Source organism: Aquarana catesbeiana, linkage group LG08 (assembly GCF_042186555.1).
Source record: "Aquarana catesbeiana isolate 2022-GZ linkage group LG08, ASM4218655v1, whole genome shotgun sequence".
In the NCBI taxonomy this organism is placed as follows: domain Eukaryota; kingdom Metazoa; phylum Chordata; class Amphibia; order Anura; family Ranidae; genus Aquarana; species Aquarana catesbeiana.
The window spans coordinates 137,564,221-137,577,986 of NC_133331.1; the positions used below are offsets into that span (position 1 = coordinate 137,564,221).

The window sequence follows — 13,766 nt, forward strand, 5'->3', positions numbered from 1 at the left end:
TAAGTCTGTGTCAGTGTATGATACCCAGTACCTTCTTGATCTGGGAGGTGCTCTGCTGCTCCTTCCAGCAGCTCCCTGGCAGCTTGCACATCTTGCTCATCCTTGTCCTCCGGGCCTCACTGACACTGGAGCAGAGAGGAGGGGACGGGGCTAGGTCAGGCTCCGTGTCTGAATGGATACACGGAGCTCTGACTCGACTCGGGTGCCCCCATAGAAAGCTGCTGGTTGAGGGGGCACTCAATAAGAGGGAGGGGCCAGGAGCAGCAAAGAGGGACCCTGGAAGAGGAGGATCCGTGCTGCTCTGTGCAAAACCAACTGCACAGAGAAGGTAAGAATAACATGTTTGTTTTTGTTTTTGTTTTTTTAAACATGCCTTTACAATCACTTTAAGTTGAAAAATTGACTCACTGTTGAGTGTTTATGTTATAGGTTAAAAAATGTTAACAGTTACCAGGTTAGAGTTACAGAGGAGATCTTTTGCTAGAATTATTGCTCTCGCTCTCACAATCGTGTATACCGTAAGTGACGTTGCTTCTGTGTTTTTACATAGGAGACGTTGTTCCAGTCTCAGCCTAGCCGGCGTATGCACCGAATCGTGGATGGCTTCTCCCGATGGGACAGGAGGCCCGGGAAGAGCAGGGGAAGAGTCCCCTCCCACTGCCTGGGATAATGAGCGAGTGGCTGCTGAGTGGGTTTGGCCATTATCACCAGATAGCCAACCGCCCAGTCTAAAAAACGGTACCAGGGTATAGCCTGCAGCTGCAGGCTATACCCCAATACTTCCATTTCTCCCTACCAGTACGGCGATTTGCGGAAAGTGGTTAAATTATGTGATTTGTATCCGACTATACAGGAAGATTGTAGTAGGAGTATGGGAAACTAATAAATTGGACTTTGGGGGCACACGAGTAGTTAGACTATATAAGATAAAAATAATTTTATTTATATTAAATTTAAAATACAAGAATGAAAGATAAATATTATAGCTATTACAATGTACATATGAAAGTATTGTATATTCGATAGGTCCTACCCTATATGCAATTTCAACCCTACTAGTTATACATATCATTCAACATTCAAATAAAAAATATATGAAAACAACTTCCCAATTACAAATTGTAATTTATGAATGTAGAAGAGAGAGTTGTGGGCTGAATTGCAAGATCCAGGTAGGTTTTCTCTTATTCGCTCGACATGTTTTAAAATGCTTCTTCAGGAGCTAGAGATAATTCTGCTTAATACATGTAAAAAATCACAATAAGTACATATACAGTGTAGGCAAAAAAATATAAGAAATAAAAAGTGGAATAAAATACAACCGATTATAGTGATCGCATGGAGCAGGACCCCTGAAGGAAAATGGTCAACTGGGGGCCAACGGTACGGCCTAGTAACTGGGGAGGCTATTACTCAGATGGTATAGAATATACTGTATTTATCGGCGTATAACATGCACAGGCATATAACACGCACATTCATTTTAAGAGGGAAGTTTCAGGAAAAAACTTAAATTTTAAATAAGGAATTTTTAAGCAAAATAAGGGTCAGTGCCCATCTGCAGCCTCACCATTGCCATCAATGCAGCCTGATCAATGCCCATCTGCAGCCTCACAAGTGCCATCAATGTAGCAGCCTCACCATTGCCATCAATGCAGCAGCCTCACCATTGCCATCAATGCAGCAGCCTCGCCATTGCCATCAATGCAGCAGCCTCGCCATTGCCATCAATGCAGCAGCCTCTCCATTGCCATCAGTGCAGCAGCCTCACCATTGCCATCAGTGCAGCCTGATCGATGCCCATCTGCAGCCTAGTGGGGACAGGGAGAGGGGCGGGACGAGCGCCGACAGATTACATACAGCGAGAATCTCCTGTGATAGACAGAACAGTGGTCCAATGGCGGCCCAGGAGACGGGACTGTAGCATTGGCCGAGCGTTGCCGCGCTGGGCGAAGGCACCAGCGCGGCAACGCTCGGCCAATGCTACAGTAGCAGAGGCGGGGACTGGGTGGGGAACCCGAAGGGTCCCCGTGTCCCCGTCAATCGCCGCACATCCGGTCGGAGGAGAGGACCAGATGTGCGGCACTGTGTAATCGAATTTACCGGCCAAGTTCCATAAAGCCAACCAGGCGATCACAACCAGGGATATGCGCCATGGGATCACAATCAGGAAGGAGAAAGAGTTTTAGTTATATAACAATTTGCAAAAATATACATAATGTCAATAGTTTAAGTATAAAAAAACTTGCCGGAGAGTGTGCACTGGCAGCGTTCAGTAATGTGTTTCCTGCTGTCGTTTTTCTAAATAGATTTGTCGCTAAAGTGTTGTTATCATCCTTGTAGATAGTAAGATCCAAGAAATTGGTAGTTTTAACATCACAATTGTAGGTAAAAATTTGTGACCTGATGTTACTCTTAGATGAAAATAACGACATCAATATTACTGATACTGTTATTCATGACACACCTCTACCTAAGGTAGGCCCGGTAAGGCCTAGTAACTGGGGAGGCTATTACTCAGATGGTATAGAATATACTGTATTTATCGGCGTATAACACGCACAGGCATATAACACACACATTCATTTTAAGAGGGAAGTTTCAGGAAAAAACTTAAATTAATGATCACATATATTATTCAGGCAATGGCAAAATGCTCACCCCCATTAGCCGACACCTTGATTTATGCCATCGTTTTGATACCTCCTCTGTCTCCTTTACTGTTCTGGCCGTCATCCCTAAGAACCCCAGAGGGGGTGAATGGGATAAATTTATACTACAAAAGGAGACTCTATGGATTGAACACCTGAACGCTACCAGAGCGCCAGGACTTAATGAGACCCAATCCTATAGACCATTTCTTTGAACATCTCATATTTAATATCCCAAGGACTTCCAGTAGTATACACACCGAAAATATTACAATGCCCAGTTTAGAGACACCTAGATTGGTTAAAGACACTCCTTCTAGCCCTTGACATTTAAAGATGAAGGTTATAATCTATAAATTTATGGTCATTGCAATGAAGTCATATATTTGGATACCATTATGTATTTTGAAAGTTTTTTATACTTAAACTATTGACATTATGTATATTTTTGCAAATTGTTATATAACTAAAACTCTTTCTCCTTCCTGATTGTGATCCCATGGCGCATATCCCTGGTTGTGATTGCCTGGTTGGCTTTATGGACCTTGGCCAGTAAACTCGGTTACACAGCGCCACACTGGTCCTCTCCTCCGACTGGATGTGCGGCGATTGACGGGGACACGGGGACCCTTCGGGTTCCCCACCCAGTCCCCGCCTCTGCTACTGTAGCATTGGCCGAGCGTTGCCGCGCTGGTGCCTCCGCCCGGCGCGTGCGCGGAAGGTGATGGGTTTTCCCATCCCGCCCTGCTGCGCCCACATTGGTCGGTTGTTGGCGGCGTCGACGCATGCGCAGCAGCCAGTAGTCAGACCGGGAGACGGCGAGCCCACTCGGGCTGTCCGCATCTTCCGGTGGGGGGCACTATTTAAAGACGCACAGCTACCCCACACTGTCAGCGGACGCTGCTCCACTGGAGGGAAGCTATACCACATCCTCTATCTATCTCACTGAACTTTAGGTAAGCCACTTAGATAGCCAATATAGATCGCACTCCTCTATATGCTCAAATTAGTCTAGGCATGTTAATATGCAAAATGCTACATTATATATTATTTTTTAATTCTTTATACTAGAAATATTGGCCTATCCAAGCCACTGCTGTCTATAAAGCTGGCACCTACTCTCATTTTGGGAATTGAGGTCATTCTGGTACTTCCGCAACGCTCTGCATATATTACCAATCTTTTATTATAATCCAGCGATTATTCACTCTATCGATACAATATTATACCTGCATTTTTCCTATTTTGTCTGACTATATGGGGCAAGCTATATTTATATACACATACAAATTTTTGTATATATCTATATATTTATATTCCTTTTTTCTTGGCTATCACTGCTCTCTTTTGAAATGCCTGTATTTATAAAAAGACTTGTTATGCCTCCTTTTAGAATACACTATATACCCGCTCTAATAAGTGTAATTTTACTAGTCTCTTTAGAGTAGTTGGTTATCCCTAAATACTCTTTGTAGGGAATCGGGAGGTATTATTTATCTTAATATACAGCAGGCTGTATATATTTTTTTTTTTTTTAATTTTTATGCTGCATTTTTTCAATTTCATATATATTCTATACCATCTGAATAATAGCCTCCCCAGTTACTAGGCCATACCGTTGGCCCCCAGTTGACCATTTTCCTTCAGGGGTCCTGCTCCATGCGGTCACTATAATCGGTTGGAATTTATTCCACTTTTTATTTCTTATTTAAGGTATAGCTCATATTCTAAATATTCTTTTGCCTACACTGTATATGTACTTATTGTGATTTTTTACATGTATTCAGCAGAATTATCTCTAGCTCCTGAAGAAGCATTTTAAATACGCAACATGTCGAGCGAATAAGAGAAAACCTACCTGGATCTTGCAATTCAGCCCACAACTCTCTCTTCTACATTCATAAATTACAATTTGTAATTGGGAAGTTGTTTTCATATATTTTTTATTTGAATGTTGAATGATATGTATAACTAGTAGGGTTGAAACTGCATATAGGGTAGGATATACAATACTTTCATATGTACATTGTAATAGCTATAATATTTATCTTTCATTCTTGTATTTTAAATTTAATATAAATAAAATTATTTTTATCTTATATAGTCTAACTACTCGTGTGCCCCCAAAGTCCAATTTATTAGTTTCCCATATTCCTACTACATAATATAGGGACGTTGGCACACCATTTCTAGCAGTACCTACAGTGTCACCCTGTTCTCAGGTACATACCCGTTTGGGAATTTTCTTGAAATATACAGGAAGATTACCCAGGCATTCCCTGAAGTTTCTTTGAAGTTGCCTGTCAAAGTCCTGCTGACTTCAGGTCAGGTCACAGCAGTGTGAACCACCTATCTTCTTTTTTATACTCTGTAGCTCCTGAAGTGCAGGTTAATTTGTTTTATTTTTACAGTACAATTTATACTGTATTATGTATTGCTGTAATCATTTTTATATGAATAAATGGTGGTTGAACGAATCATCTGAGTTTCCATTAATTCATTATTGGGGAAATTTGCTTTGATATACGAGTGCTTTGGATTACAAGCATGTTTCCAGAATGAATTATGCTCGCAATCCAAGGTTTTACTGTACTATGTTATGACATTTACTATTTGTCTAAAAAATGTCTAATTGGGTTTGAGGAATAGGAAAGGACCCCATTGGGCCTCACTGTGCAATACATTAGTCCTGACCCTTGCACTATGACCACTGCACTGTATGTGCTGGGTTGTACGTTGCATATTCTTGACTGCTGCACTGTACACTCTATATACCCCTGACCTCAGCACACTGTACATTATGTTGTGTGTTAAATAGTCCTGATCACTGCACTTTTTAATGCTGAATAGTCATGACTCCTGTAGTTCTGACTACTCTATATGCTAGATAGTCCTGGCTAATGCACTCTATGTACCATGTTGTACCCATAGGCATGCGCAGGGGGTGTGCCAGGGGTGCCTGGGCACACCCTAATCACTCTATGCGGTGCCAGCTCCACCTACTGCCCAGGTTTCCCCCTGTGTTGCCCCCCCTGCAGTGCTGCCAGCTTCCCTCCTCTACTCTCCTCTCCCCTTGGCTGCTGCGGGGGATGTTTCAGGATGGAGAGCGGGGGAAAGGGCTGTCATTTAGCTCCCCCTTCCTTTTCTAAATGAACACTGTGAACACACTCATTCACTGTGTTCATTCATAACTGAAGCATAGTAAACTGTGTTTATTATGCTTCTGTTTGTGAATGAACAGGAAACTGCTCAGCACAGATCTCTTCCCATTCATTCCCTGTCCAGTGCAATTGAGGCTTCAGAGAAAGGCATGTATGTTTGAACTTTGGGGTGCGCACATTAATGCAATAGGCTGCGCACACCTATGGTTGTACTTAATAGAGTCCTAACAGCTGCAGTTTATATGCTCTGTTGGAAATTACATAGACCTGAATGCTAAACTTTATACACTCTTTTGTACATTATATAGTCCTGACTTCTGCACTCTACACACTATATTGTACATAATATAGTCATGACTGCTGCACTGTATGTGCTCTGTTGTATGTTCTGTACTTTTTCAGCCAGAACATGGCTATCTCCGGCACTCCCTGTGATCACTGACATCACTGGTAAACACAAAAGCTGGTAGAGGACGTTTTCCCACCTACTAGCTTCCTCTGCAGGCTTCTGTGTTTACCAGTGACAGCGTGCCTCTTCCAGCGGCTCAGGCACAGAACCCTCCCTGCCCACGTGACACAGAGCAGAAGGTGAGCAACACCAGCCTCATGGCAGTTGCTCCTCCTGCAGCCCTCACTGGCACTGAGGACTTCTCCCTGGCACTCTCAGGGAAGTCCTAGTTGTTCTTCCATAGCACCATAGCAGTCCTCCTTTATGACACTTTGTACTGGGTAGGTGAGGGGAGCTCTATACTATATGGGGGGGTGAGAGGAGAGCAATTCACTGAGGGAGGAGAGATCACTGTCTCTGTACTAAGGATGTTGGTAAGAGAGCTAGCTCTGTGTTACCCACTCCTGAGCCCTGTAACCTGTGTGATACACACTACTGAGCCCTGTAAGATACATACTCTTGAGTACTGTACCATACGCACTCCTGAGTCATGCACCCAGAGCATACTGCTCACTACTGAAACCTGTGTCCTGCTGGTGGCGGGGGATGTGAGTGCCTGCAACTGTTTTCTAAGAAAAAAACCTACATACTTCTCACCTAGATGTTTATGATCTCGACAGTTGCTGGCCCCTGCCACTAAGGATGAGCCTGTCAAGTAGGCTGTACAGGGCCACAGAGTCTAGAGTTTTGATGCATCCAGATATATAAGGTTCATGGATCTAGATGTAGCAACACAAAGCTCAATGTGGGTGAATCTTCAGTTTGTGTTTTCTTTGGTGGGGATCTTACAATCTTGCACACAAGCCCACTGCATTCAGAAAATGCCCCTGCCAACGTGTGATACTGACTGCAGGTCCTACATTGATCAATGTCTGAATGGTTAAGTAAGTCTACTCAGCTTAGTCCTGTCCTGATTGCCCAGGTGTCTAAACCCTTTCTGTATTAAAAAATAGGTCTGTTACTGTACTCTTTGTAAACTGCTCAACTATATACTGTATATGAATAAAATATGGACAAAGTATTAAAATTTAATCCACTTGTGAAATGTATGTGGCTTTCCCTCCCCAACGTCCTACTACTCACAATAGATTAGTATAACCACCCATTACAAAGATTGGTGAAAAATATGAGGCAGAAGCAGGTGGTCAAAGCCAGATGAAATTTTCATATCAGAGTACCTCAGTACTGAAGGCTCTGGTGGTGTTCTATGAATAAAGGGATCCAGCATGCAGTCATCGGGAAGTGCCTACTATTCAGCTTGACTAGCAGCTTAACCTTTGTAGTCTGGCGAGTGGTTTGCCAAAAGTTTAATACTACCTATTTAAAAATAGCGCACAACTGAGATACATTTTCCTTTCTAATGAAAAACGCAGCTACCACATAATAATTTATTTCAAGCATATACGTATTCATAGACCTAAGGGCCTGAAAATAAAAGGATGAAAAATATGTCAAGCTGCAAAAGACACTACTTATCTCATGAATCATTCAGACCTAAGGTTATATAAAAGCTATAACAAAAGACACAAGTACAATGTAGATGGAATTGAGCTGCAAGCATATGAGTGTAAACATGTTCAACAATTTTTTGAGCTAAGAAATTTACAAAAAAAATGGCAAATAATATGTAAAAACATCCAGTAAGTACATTTTTTTATCAAGTTGTTTATAGATATCAGCTTTCAGTAATAATGCCTTTATTATAGTGCTCATAATTGGTTCAATGTGGAATTTTGATCATACTTTGACATGAAGTTGTCCAGGTTACCAGTTCTGCAACATGGCAAACTATTAATATATCAATGGATAGATTTGGGAAAATTGTTTTCCTGTACTTACTATAATTTTCCTTTCTTGAATCCTGCTCATGTCAGCTTACTGTGGTTTGTAACAAGCAATGGCCAACTAGGGAGGGAACTTGAAAGAAAAGAAAAAAGACTGTACTTCAACAGTGACTGCCCTAAATTTTTTAGCAAGCTACTGCCAAGAGACAACTGTAGCATGAGGTACAACGGGTATCTTCTAAGCATTGATAAGCCACTGAATCCGGACAGAGTCGGGATTATGGATGAGCCGAACACTCCCTGGTTCGATTCGCAGCAGAACATGCAAACAGGCAAAAAATTTGTTCGAACACGCGAACACCGTTAAAGTCTATGGGACACAAACGTGAAAAATCAAAAGTGCTAATTTTAAGGGTTAATATGCAAGTTATTTTAATAAAAAGTGTTTGGGGACCTGGGTCCTGCCCCAGGGGAAATTTATCAATGCAAAAAAAGTTTAAAAAACGTCAGTTTTTTTTTTTTTTTCGAGAGCAGTGATTTTAATAATGCTTAAAGTGAAACAATAAAAGTGAAATATTCCTTTAAATTTCGTACCTGGGGGGGTGTCTATAGTATGCCTGTAAAGTGGCACATTTTTCTCATGTTTAGAACAGTCCCTGCACAAAATGACATTTCTAGAGGAAAGAAAGTCATTTAAAACTACTAGCGGCTATAATGAATTGTCTGGTCTCAGCAATACAGATAATCATTGAAAAAAACGGCATGGGATCCCCCCCAGTCCATTACCAGGCCCTTTGGGTCTGGTATAAATATTAAGGGGAACCCCGAACCAAAATTAAAAAAAAAAATTGCGTGGAGGTCCCCCCAAATTACATGACAGGCCCTTCAGGTCTGGTATGGATAGTAAGGGGAACCCTGCGCCAATTTTGTTTTTAAAAAAGGCGTAGGGGTCCCCCTCAAAATCCAAACCAGATCCTTCAGGTCTGGTATGGATTTTAAGGGGAACCCCAAGCCAAAATTTTTAAAAAATGCCGTGGGAGTCCCCCCAAAAATCCATACCAGACCCTTATCCGAGCACGCAACCTGGCAGGCTGAACCATACCAGGCCACATGCCCTCAACATGGGGAGGGCCTCATCCCCACAACCCTTGCCCGGTGGTTGTGGGGGTCTGTGGGCGGGGAGCTTATCGGAATCTGGAAGCCCCCTTTAACAAGGGGACCCCCAGATCCCGCCCCCCCTGTTTGAAATGGTAACAGGTACATTGTACCCATACCATTTCACAAAAAAGTGTCAAAATGTTAAAAAACCACAAGACACATCTTGGGACAAGTCCTTTATTAAAAAATAAAAATGTTCCACGATGTCCATTCATCTTCTTCTCTCGCTCTCGACAGACTGAAAAAAAAAAAGATCCGCCTCCATGGGAGGCACCCGCCTTATGATGCTTCAGCACCATGACAGTTCTTTTATAAGTGAGGGCGGGGCCACATGGTGATGCCTCTGACACCAAGGGGGAAGCCGTTGGGAAGTCCCCGTGCATCAGAGGGGGGTGGGGTCACCCAGGCACGTCACCGTGTGGCCCCGCCCTCACTTATAAAAGAACTGTCATCGCGCTGAACCCCAAAGCACCCTCCTCATGTTGAGGGCATGTGGCCTGGTGTGGTTCAGAAGGGGGCGCTCTCTCGTCCCCCGCTCTTTTCCTGCGGCCTGCCAGGTTGCGTGCTCGGATAAGGGTCTGGTATGGATTTTTGGGGGGACCCCCACGCCATTTTTTTTTAAATTTTGGCATGGGGTTCCCCTTAAAATCCATACCAGACCTAAAGGGTCTGGTATGGATTTTGAGGGTGACCCCTATGCCATTTTTTTTTACAAATTTAGTGCAGGGTTCCCTTAATATCCATACCAGACCTGAAGGGCCTGGTATTGAATTTGGGGGGACCCCCATGCAATTTTTTTTTAGATTTGGTTCGGTGTTCCCCTTAATATTCATACCAGACCCAAAGGGCCTGGTAATGGACTGGGGGGATCCCATGCCGTTTTTTTCAATTACTTTTATCTGTATTGCCGTTCCCGACAATTCATTATAGCTGCAAGTACTTTTAAATTACTTTTTTCCTTTAGAAATGTCATTTTGTGCAGGGACTGTTAAACACGGAAACACTGAAAAAATGTGCCACTTTAAAGGCATACTATAGACACCCCCCAGGTACGAAATTTAAAGGAATATTTCACCTTTTTTTTAACCATATTTTATTGAAAGTAAAGGATCAATACATGTTATGAATATCAAAGAAATTTCTCAAAGTACAAAACGTGGTACAAAATAGTACATATAGTATCACAAGTGTAAGAGTACACAACAAGGCATTGGACAACTAATGCCAATGGACTGTAATCATACGAGGGATATGTATTTGAGTCTAAGAGCGACAATAATAGAAATAAGAACATGTAATATGTAATACAGGATTGCGGACGCAGCCGCCGTTTAAAGTATTCATGTTTATAGATGTCTAAATAGGAAAAAAAAAGATTACAAGTCATAGATGGAAAAACCTTGCATTTCTACATAACCTTGTTTGAGAGAATGGATGGAATTTCTCTGTGTCAGTAGGTGGTGTAATGTCGCGTGTGATAGAGGTCCGGATAGCGAATGAGGGGGTAAGGGGATGTGGGGTTGGGGGGGTCTTCTCCTTCTCTGCCACAGCTCCCACGTCTCTCTCACGGCATGGCTCTTTTGTATTCATCTGTGGTGATGAAATGTAGCCAGCAGGCCCATGTGTTGGTGAACGTAGCGGGTGTATCTTTCGCTTGATGTATGAGCTCTTCCATTTCCGCAGTTTTTTGTATACGTTTAAACCAGTCTGCCATAGATGGTGGATAAGGAGAGCGCCACTTGAATGGAAAGCACATCTTTGCTGCGTTAACCATGTGCATGGCTAGGGAGCGGAAGTAAGAGCGTGTTGGGGTCGTGGAATGGTGAAGGAGAAACTGCGCTGGGGTGTATTCAAGTGCGTAGGTGGTTATTTGTGTGATATATCTGTGGACCTCTGTCCAGAAGGGCTGGAGTTTAGGGCATGTCCACCATATATGTATGAGAGAGCCTATTTCTGTCTTACATCTCCAGCATTGCTGGGGGAGAGCTGGGTTGAAACAATGTAGCTTAAGTGGGGTTCGGTACCACCTGGATAATACTTTAAATGCATTCTCCTGTATCTGAACGTTTATTGTTCCCTTATGTACGTGCATGTAGATGTTTTCCCAAGCCATCTCTGTAAGGTTAATTGAGAGTTCTTGTTCCCATTTTTTGTTGGTCTAGTGTAGGTTGGAATTTTGGTCTGAGAATAGCAAGGTGTAAGTAAGAGAAAATAAGTGGTTTTGGGGCTCCTCTTTCAAGCATAAGGATTCGAAGGTAGTGGTACATCTAGACCAGTCTGGTCGGGGCTTAGGTTTGTCAAAGAAGTGTCTAATTTGTACATACGTCCAAAAGGGGAACAAATCTGTGGTCATTTTGGCAACAAGTTCTGTTTGAGATAGAAGGCGACCATTGTCAAAGAACTGTTCTGCTCGGATGTTTGGATGAGGCCAACCTTCAGCTAAAAAGGAAGTATGTGTACCTGGGGTGAACTCTGGGTTTTGTGCTAGTGGTGTCATTGGGCCCAGGATTGAAGAGATTTTGTGTTTGTTGCATGCATCCCGAAAGGAGAGCAGTGTTGGGTTGATGAGTGGGTGGAGTTTACATCCTGGGGGGGGTGTCGATGTGTGATCCAGGGAAGATGAGCTAATGGAAGAGGCGACATTGATTGTTCCAGTTGGATCCAATCTTTATACTTGGTATGTATGTTCCAATCTGTGATCCTAGCAAGGTGGCTTGCTTGTTGGTATTTTCTTATATCAGGTAGACCTATTCCTCCTTTGAGTTTGGGAGAGATGAGCTTTATGTAGCTAAGTCTCGGTTTTAGTTTGCCCCACACAAATTTTATGCATGTTGTTCGATATGTTGAGAAGAAGGCAAGTGGGATCTTTATTGGAATTGTCTGTAGAAGGTACAATATTCTGGGCAAGATATTCATTTTAATGATGGCGGCTCTACCAAACCAGGAAAATAGGCCTGAGGCCCATTTTGTTAAATCTCTTATTATGTTTTGTAGTAATGGTAGGTGGTTTAGGGAGTACAAGTCCAAAAAGGGATTTTGGGAGTTGAATGCCCAGATAGGTGATCGCGCGATCGTTCCAAGTAAATGGAAACATTGTTTAGCATTGCTTGTAAGTTTTGGAGGGTAATGTAACGTTTAAGGCATTAGATTTCGTAAAATTGATTTGTAGATTGGTCAGGGTCTTAAAGGTATCGAAATCTTTGAGCATGTTCGGGAGTGTGGTGAGCGGTTCGGTAAGAAAGAGGAGAATGTCGTCCGCAAAGGCTGCTAGTTTGTAGGTGCGGTTTTTAATCTCTATGCCTTTCACATCTGGGTTCGCTCTGAGTCGTCTCAGAAGTGGTTCAAGGGTGAGGATGAAGATTAGAGGGGAAAGTGGGCATCCCTGGCGTGTTCCATTCGACACAGAGAAGGCATCCGACAGGTGGCCATTCACTCGGACTCTAGCGGTGGGGTTAGAGTAGAGCGTTAGTATGAAGTTTAGCGTTTTGGTAGGGAGGCCTATAGCCTTCAGTGCTTCTGTCATGTAGTCCCAGGCCACTCTGTCGAATGCCTTCTCTGCGTCGAGGGAAAGTATGAATCCTTGATGCTGGGTGGATGTAAGCCAGTGGTGAACATTAATGGCTTTGAGCATATTATCTCTTGCTGACGAAGCCAACTTGGTCGAGATGGACTAGTTGGGGGAGAAGGGGGAGAAGTCGGTTTGGTATTGCTTTGGCGTACCATTTGAGATCTACGTTGAGTAGCAAAAGGGGTCTGTAACTAGAGACCACTGTTGGTTCCTTACCTGGCTTTGGGATTACTGTAATGTGTGCAGTTAGTAGGTCTCGAGGGGGTTCAGAGGGAGTCGTGAATGAGTTATATGCGGACAGAAAAAAGGGGGTAAGGATACCAGCATAAGTTCTGTAATATCCTACAGTCAAACCGTCGGGTCCGGGACTTTTGCCCATTTTCATTTGTTTCAATGCTAGGTCGACTTCTTCTCTGTTCAAGGGGGTATCTAGATCTTGTGCCATGGATTCAGAAATAGGAGCTGGGCTATATTGTCGCAGGAAATCAATAATCAATTGTTTCCTTGTGTTTGCATCTGTGGGTGGGTCCGTTGGGGGAAGGTTATAAAGTTTAGAATAGTATTTGACGAACTGTTTAGCTATATCTGGGGTCGAGTTCATTTTTTTCCCTGTTGCATCTATGATTGAGTGTATCGTCGTGGAGGCTTTTTTGTTTTGTAGGGCTCTTGCAAGCATTTTACTGGCTTTATTGCCGTATTCATAGAATGTTTTCTGAGATAGGATATATTTGCGCCGTATTTGCTTTCCTAGAAGGTCTAACAGTTCATTTCGGTCAGTCAAGGTAGCTAGAGCTTGCGTATGTTTGTGCGCTTTTTCTAGCTTCTGGATCCGATCAGTGAGTTCAGTGTAGTGTTGTCGCCTTTCACGATTTCGTTTGGCGGCTGCTGCAATAAGGAAGCCACGGAGCACACATTTGTGGGCTTCCCAGTTAATAAGTGGAGAGGTGTCGGGGGGTTTGTTCTCTTGGAAGTATTGTTTGATATGTTGTTCAACTT

General features: G+C 43.0%; 1 protein-coding gene across 2 annotated transcripts in view; it reads left to right on the forward strand.

Moving 5' to 3' along the window:
• The window catches only part of LRRTM3 (leucine rich repeat transmembrane neuronal 3), a 225,074-nt gene that overhangs the window by 174,537 nt on the left and 36,771 nt on the right, over window positions 1-13,766 (forward strand). The window lies entirely within an intron of this gene.